This window comes from Mirounga leonina, unplaced genomic scaffold, assembly GCF_011800145.1.
Source record: "Mirounga leonina isolate KUSES-001 unplaced genomic scaffold, KU_Mleo_1.0 Mir_129, whole genome shotgun sequence".
Lineage (NCBI taxonomy): Eukaryota > Metazoa > Chordata > Mammalia > Carnivora > Phocidae > Mirounga > Mirounga leonina.
Genome location: NW_023270323.1, coordinates 10,166,768 through 10,173,476, shown reverse-complemented (window position 1 = coordinate 10,173,476; position 6,709 = coordinate 10,166,768). Strand labels below are relative to the sequence as shown.

Here is a 6,709-nt window from a genome sequence, read left to right as displayed (position 1 = left end):
TCCTAAGTCCTAAAATGAGCCCAGTGGTAACTGAGGAAGAATCTGTTGCTCTTTCATCATGGTCTCAGAGATCTCTTCCTCATCCCTCCACTCCAAATAGATTGCAAAATATTCACCCCAAAGTCATGGATTTATCCACCTCTATTAAATGTAAATTAGATGCTGCCTATAGATTTATAATTGTGTTATGAGCAAATGGTTGGGGAGATCTGGGTTTATAACTTAGATATGGAATTTAAAATTAGCGACGTGATTATATCTTCTCACCTGCTTGACTTTATCTCCTGCCTAATGTCACAGAGATCCTTTCTGCTGGGCCATAAACACTCACTACTCTGTACTAATACCACGCTGAATGGCTGAGCACAATTGTAGTTGCTCAAGAGCCATTGCTGGTATAGTATAGTCTCTCCTCTTACTGCAACATTGTTTATTTTCACACATTCTTCCAATCTGCATCACATTTTCATTTAAGCCCATTTTAAAGCACAAAAATGTGATCTTGTACTTAACAAATGTCTTATTCTCACATCAGAGTCCAAATCAGAAGCTCTATAGAGAAAAAAAAAATTAGGGAATTTATTAGTAAACTTATCATTTTCTGATGTGGGGTATTCTTAAAAGTTTCTGGGTTTTGCCCTCAGACAAAGCTAAATTTGAATATCATTTTGCCACTTGTTAATTTCTTGATCTTGTACACATAGGTCTCTGAGCTGCCAAAAATAATAACAAAACTTATTACTTGGAAGAACAACAATAACAATTGAGTTACAATAAAGTGTGTGAAGACTTGTGTGAAGATTTAATGAGATGATGAATTTAAATTTCTTAGCCCAGTGTCTGGTGCATGTAAGTCAGTACATGTTAGCTCTTATGAGCCAGGCACTGGGCTAAGGATTTAATGTATATTATTGTATTTAATCCAGACAACCCTGGGACTTGGGCATTACTATTCCCTCATTTTAATTAATGAGGAAGCTAAGGTAAAAAGGTTAAGTAACTTACCTGGGATTGATTATTAATAATTAATGAAGAGGAAATCTGATGCCAAGTGAAATAGGGATAATATTTCCTACCTTACAGTATTGTTGTCAGGATTAAGTTAGTGAATCCTGTAACATGGAGCATATAGTAGCCATTCAATACATTTTCATTTTCTTTCCCTTTTTGCCTTTACAGAACCCGTGTTTCACATTCCATCCCATTAAATAACAAATTATTAATGTTATCCCTTAGTATTGCTACCTCCAAAAAACTTACCAACTTTTGCCAAGAAATTTTTTTGAGTAGGACTTTTCATATTCTCATATAGAGCATGGCAATATGTATCTGCATTTTCATATTCCCAAAACACACCAGGATAAATCCAAACCCTGAAGTTTACCATTTCCTCATTGTCAGAATAGATATTCAGATGGTAACCCAAGTAGCAATTTACTCAGATTCAATAGATTTCTAATAATCACTAAGTAATTCACAGACAAAAAATACTGTCAAGAAGATTGATTTATTATGTAGGATTATTTTTTAAAGGCTCATTTTCCTTTTTAACCATCCTAAAATCCAGACATTTTCATCTTCCCCCAGTCCCAGGCAAATTCAAGCCTACTTAAATTCTTTTCTCCTGGAGAATCTTCCTTTTCTGAGGTCATCTTATTCCCTATTCATAAGTCTGCAATGGTTCCCTGCCAGCTGTTAAATTAATTGCAAATCTTTAGTCCAACATTCGAAGCCATCTATGACCTTACTCAAAATGAATATTTGTGCCTTAATCTCACTCCCTATTTCGTGTACCCACTCTGTACCAAACTATTCCCTCAAACACCCATTTAGTGTATTTATTCATGATATTCCTTTTATCTACAATGTCTTCTTTCCCCATCCCATGCCAGAAAAGCATTTCTATTGACCTTTTTTCTGTATTTTCCAAATCTTCGTAAATATTTTGCACATGTTTATTAAGGAATAAACTTAATACTTGATAACTTTTGTTGCCACCTTGAATTGCATCTTTTTTTTTTTTTTTTTTTTTTAGTGTAAGCCTTTTTCCTTTTATTTAGAATAACCTTTTTTTTAAAGCAATTTCCCCACTCCCAAGTTGGGCCAGTAAAGATTACACAAAAACTGGCACACCTATTGGCTGGAATACAGATGCATCAAATGAGGATTTTAAAACTTTCTGAGCGAAAAGTAGAACAAAAAGAAAAAAGAATCTCCTAGCATTTTCCCCAAAGGTTTCACTTTCCTGCCACACACACTCTCCAAAGGACCGCTACAGATCCAACTCTATGTCAGCTTCTAGGCTTTGTTGTAGAGGGAATCCACTACTTTACTCATGTTCTGAATTGTTTCCAGAGCAGCTTCATAAGTTTTATCTACTGGGGGTTCATCGAAAATAATCAAGACACCCTCCCCCTGGTCCAAGATCCCATGTCAAGAATCATCTGTGACAATTTCTTTTCCGCGTCGGCCTTGGAGAGTTTGATGAGGCTAGATATGTGTTCAATCTGAACTCAGGAAAAAGCCTCAATGACTCAGATCAGGTTCTGTTCCAGTAAGTTATCATACAACTTGGCCAAGTGTGTACTGATGATTGGGTCATCCTGGAGCTCTGCCCGATAATCTGTCAGGGCCTTTTCAAAATCTGCCAGTGATCTGTTCTTGTTAGCCTGACCACACATTTTAATGCTTCTGTCTGTCTCCCCGCATACTGAAGTGCAAGCTTCCCGCTCACCAAAGCCTGGACATCTTCTGGGTTGTTGAGCATGATTTTGCACAGCAACATGTACTTCAGAGATGTGATGGCCTTTGGGCTATGGATGGAGTCATAACCCTCAAATATCTCATAGAAATAGGAGTATGCAGTTTTCCAATCCTTCTCTTCTGCTGCATGGATAATACCTGACTGCATATCCAAGGTGGCCTGCAATTTAGGGGGGCAGTAGATAGCATTTGCTGTAGTTCGAGCAGAGGTTAAGGCAGCTCGGGCTTTTGGCGGGTTGCTCAGGGCATGGTGTGTTTTGTTTTCTAAAAGCTGTACTTCCACCAAAAGGGCTTTGTCATCCATCTTTTTCAACTCCCGCAGTAGCTGAGAACCCAAATGCAATGCTTCCTGGTACCTCTTGGTATCAAAGTACAAAGACACCAGTCTTGCCTCCAAGGCTTGGTGTAAGAAAGTTCGTTTCTCTGATTTGGCCCAGTCGATGCACTCTAAACACAACTCGACCTCCTACCCTGTAGCTGCTTCCATATCAAGAAACTGATCAAGAAGAGATCGGACCAGACGAACTGCTTTAGCCTTGCTGATGGAATTCAAGAAGGGTTGCACTTACTTCAGGAGTCGTCCAAGCTCTGCAGCTTGTCCAGTCTTTGCCAAGAGAGACCCCAGTTCCAGGATATTCTGCTCTTGGACCTGCACTGCCTCCTCATCATTCTCCTGAATGTCACGCTTCATGATGGAGTGGAGAATGTCTATGGAGGCCTCCCGGTCGGTGCTGAGTAGAGACTGGGCTCTCTGGAACTCCACCACTGCCACCGCCGCCATGTTACCGCTTTCACACCGTCCTTACCTAATACATTTTCAAATAGATCACTCCTGGATAAAAGAACATTAATGATTTTTATGTGTCAGTCTTGCCTCTAACAAGTGTGTCAGACTCTTATTAGGTATTTCAGCAATTTCCTGCAGAGTATATATTATTTTTAAAATAAATTTTTTTTCAAAAAAATAACAGTAGCAAACATTTGCATACTATTCATACATACAGGAACTGTTCTAAATGCTTCATGTAGGTAAACTCATTAAATCTTACTGAAGTAAATTTTTTTAAACAATTTTATTTATTTATTTGACAGAAAGAGACACAGTGAGAGAGGGAACATAAGCAGGGGGAATGGGAGAGGGAGAGAAGCAGGCTTCCCGCGGAGCAGGGAGCCTGATGCGGGGCTCCAGCGGAGGACCCTGGAATCATGACCTGAGCCAAAGGAAGACGCTTAACCGACTGAGCCACCCAGGTGCCCCAGTAAATTTTTATTTTTAACCCTGGTTCACAAATGAAGAAACAGACACACGCAAAAATGAAATAGCTTGGAAGAAGTCCCCAAACCAGGAAGTAAGGAGATTGGGATTCGAAGTCAGTCTAGCTCAAGTGTCCACATTCTTAACTTTAGAGCATACTGTGTGAGCCATGGAATCAGAGAGACTTGGGTGTAGGTCCTGGCTCTTCTAAATTGGGAAAGTCACTCGCTCCCCATGTTTCAACTTACTCATCAGGAATATGAAGTGAATAACAGCTACTTTACAGAGTTCTTCCAAGGACTCAGTGAGAAAGTATGTGATAGCATCTTGTACAGTGTAGCATAAAAATAATAGCTACTGGTACCATCGTTCCCTTCTCTCTCCAAAGAGTTTTGTTCATCTTTTTCTGTTGAAATCCCACACATCTGTCTCTGAACTACCAAGAACTCTGTACTTTTCTCTTGGTAGTTAATCATGTACCTTCCTGCCAACCAGCTATTTGGCACCAATCTGATCTTCCCTGCTAGACTGTAACCTCCTTGGGGACAAACACTACACCTCATTTATTTTGGTTTCCCCACAACACCAGTGCATTATCTTACACATAGAACCTGCTCAGCAAATATTTGTTGAAAGAGTTTTCAAATGCACTAGTTGTAAAAAATATAAATACATCTGAGTCTGGTTTCCATCAGCTTATTTACAAAACCATGTGATCATCTCAGAACTGCAAATTTCCATATAGGTAAACCTGCAAGAGAATCAACTTACTTTCCATTTACACATTTGTAGGTATTCATATAGTCCAATTACTACAAACCCTTTGTATGCTCTATAAACAAATTACCCATTAGCTTCCAGTTAAAAAAAATAGTCCCTGGTTATTTTATGTGAAAATGGGTTAATCACAGGGACCTGCCTTGTTTCATTCACATGAGACAGTGGCTTTGGTGGAAGGAAACAAAAACAGAGAAGCTATGTTGAAATCATTGTAAGAGGAAGAGAAGCTCTCTCCTCTGAGTGGTACAGCCTTCATTGCATCACACCCAAAGAGGTTGATTCATTTCCTCCCCTCTCCTCCACCACCTTGAAAGCCTTTTCTCCTTTCTCCAGCTCTTCCTAAACCCCTCCACCCTCGCCACTGATTCAGTGAATTACAGAGAGATCACCCAACCAACCAGGAAGAAAATCTAAAGTAGGAGAAGAAGAAATACTCTGGGTTTTTGGTTTTTTTGTTTTTCAATTAGAGAAAAATAAAGGGAACTCTTCACTGGGAGATTTCTATAATTATTAGTACAGTTGATCATGATAATCTTTTTAAAAATCTTCTTACTGAGGTATAGCATATATACTGCAAAGCGCACAAATCATACTGTGCAATGCAATGAATTTTCACATATATATGCAGGGTGTATGCATGTAAACCATGTAATCCCATCCAGATCAAAAGATAAAATGCTTCCAACACCCCAGGAAAACCCATGCCCCTTCTCAGTCAATAGACACCATCTGCTTCCACAGAGGTAACTATTCTGACTTCTCTCACCGCAGATTTGTTTTCCTTGTTCTTGAACTTCTTGTCATTGGACATGTCATGTCATGCCATCTAGCATATATTCTTTTCTGTCTGGCCTCTTTCAGTCAGCATTATGTCTCTGAGATTCATTCATATTGTGTACAGTAGCAGGCTCTTTTAATTACTATTTCGTATTCCATTTATAGATTTTATGAATAAAGCTGCTATTATGAATGCAGAGCTATAAACATTCCTGCATGTCTTTTGGTAGATATAATGGAAGTATTCAAAGGCCTTTTACCTAATCTTCCTACTTCTGCTTCTTAACCTCAGTTGCTACCATTCCAGGAATCTCCCTAAGTCAGCCTGGACCCTGGCGCCCCACAGAGTTCTCAGAGGATCCCCCACTGTCTATAGAGTTTGTTACAACTCCAACCCAGGCTTTCAAGGACTTCCATGATTTGCCCACATTCTACCTCTCCAGGCATATTTCCTGTCAAATTTCAAGATTTATTACCCGCCCATAGTCTCCAATCAAAACACATAACTCACTGTTTTCCACACACACTCCGAACTTTTGTTTATGAACATACTAATCCCTCCCTATCCAGCAAGTATTTTCTCATCAATTATAAATTAAGAATAAATATTTGAATTTTTAAAAGCCGTTTGCTTCAGATTATTTTAAAGACATCTTCCTGATATGACGTTATGGAATGGTTATAAAAAGTAACAAAAACGTAAATGGAATTTTCCATCCAGTTTGGAAGAAGCTAGGAGTATACACCTGGGACAATTTTATACACAGATTAAGGTTAGGGGCTTTGAGGAATACTGCTTCTGTCACTTTCTAATTTATAATTAATTAATAAAGAAGCTGTACATCATAGAGGTGAAGAGTAAGAACTTGGGAACCAGACTGCGTGGGCTCAAATCCCAGCTCTGCCACTATCTAGCCATAAGACTTGGGTATCTTGCTAACCAAACTGTGCCACAGCTTCCTCGTCGGTAAAATGGTGATTAGAATAGTATCTTCTTCAGAGGGCTGTTGGAAGGATTCAAAGAATTAATATATGTAAAGCACTGTATCTGGCACCTAGTAAGTGATATGTACAACTCAGCTACTTATAGTACTGCTATTATTATATATCAACAACTACTATTACTAACTTCAT

The 6,709-nt window shown here is 38.8% G+C and overlaps 1 pseudogene; it reads right to left on the bottom strand.

The window, feature by feature from the left end:
* Nucleotides 1–2,286: 2,286 nt before the first annotated feature.
* On the bottom strand, nucleotides 2,287–3,544 carry LOC118010190 (annotated as a pseudogene).
* Nucleotides 3,545–6,709: the final 3,165 nt, after the last annotated feature.